At 35.2% G+C, this 1,038-nt stretch overlaps 1 protein-coding gene across 1 annotated transcript in view; it reads right to left on the bottom strand.

Moving 5' to 3' along the window:
- RAD50 (RAD50 homolog (S. cerevisiae)) overlaps positions 1 to 1,038 on the bottom strand; it is a gene marked incomplete at its 5' end in the record, with an annotated part of 14,751 nt that overhangs the window by 4,450 nt on the left and 9,263 nt on the right. The window lies entirely within an intron of this gene.

Here is a 1,038-nt window from a genome sequence, read left to right as displayed (position 1 = left end):
AGGAGAGCCTGTGAAGTTTCCTCAAAGCAGAGAATTCTGTATTGAGAATAAAATTACCCAAACAGACCTTACGACTAGGGCTGCCTTTGTCTTCAGAAGGAGTAACATAGGAGGTCATTAGTAATTTTCAGTTTAATTTCCCTGGTTAATATATCAACATTATTTTAGTTCAATAGAAGATGATCCCTTCTGAAAGCATTCAAGAAAAAAGCAGGATGTTATATTTCTATCTTGGCTTTTTAAAGCAAAAGTGCTCTGTAATGAAAAAAAAGAAATGCTTGCTCAATTTATGCCAATGTCTTCTTTCAAAAACCATATGGCGGAAATAAAATACACTTCTGCAATGGACTGTTACCTATGCTTTTCCTACCTCCTCTCTTACTGGAATTATTTCCACCTGTTCTGGGGAATACTGAAGTGTCAACTCTAACAGGATTTGTTAAGTGTGAATAAAGTGTTTTCAGCTATTTACTTCATTAAACCCAAGAATGCATTCCTCATCAATATTTATCATGAACTTCTAAATATTAAGTCAATAAAGATCAACTGATAGCACAGAACACCCAAGTTGTTGGTTTTCCCAGCTACAGATACAGCTTTCAATCTCTGACCATTAGAGTCAACATTTTGTCTCACCGATTTTTCAGACGATTACCAATAAGTGATGCTTATCTATTTTTCTTGAAATGACAAGACTGCTTTCCTGTTTTGCCTTAAATAGAAACAATAGATGATTTGATAGCATACAAAAAGATTCTGAATTCTAAAAGGGAAATTCTTGGAGTGCATTTCTATTTCAGCTGAAAGGGAAGAATTATACACCCTCTGAACAATTTACATCTCCACAAAATAAATCTTGGAGTAGCTTACTTTCTAAAATAAACATATTTCTTTGATCATTAAAACTGCTTAAAACAGGGCTCCTCTAGACCACTATGTTTTATAACCACTGAGACCTCTCTTCTCAGCCTGGAAGGTTCTCATCTATTTAGTTGCTCTCCTTGACCATTATTGCTGTACCTTCAACCACGGTACCGC

Source organism: Mesitornis unicolor, unplaced genomic scaffold (genome assembly GCF_000695765.1).
Source record: "Mesitornis unicolor isolate BGI_N332 unplaced genomic scaffold, ASM69576v1 scaffold39100, whole genome shotgun sequence".
Lineage (NCBI taxonomy): Eukaryota > Metazoa > Chordata > Aves > Mesitornithiformes > Mesitornithidae > Mesitornis > Mesitornis unicolor.
The sequence above is the reverse complement of the archived record's forward strand: the minus strand, read 5'-3'. Positions and strand labels throughout refer to the sequence as shown.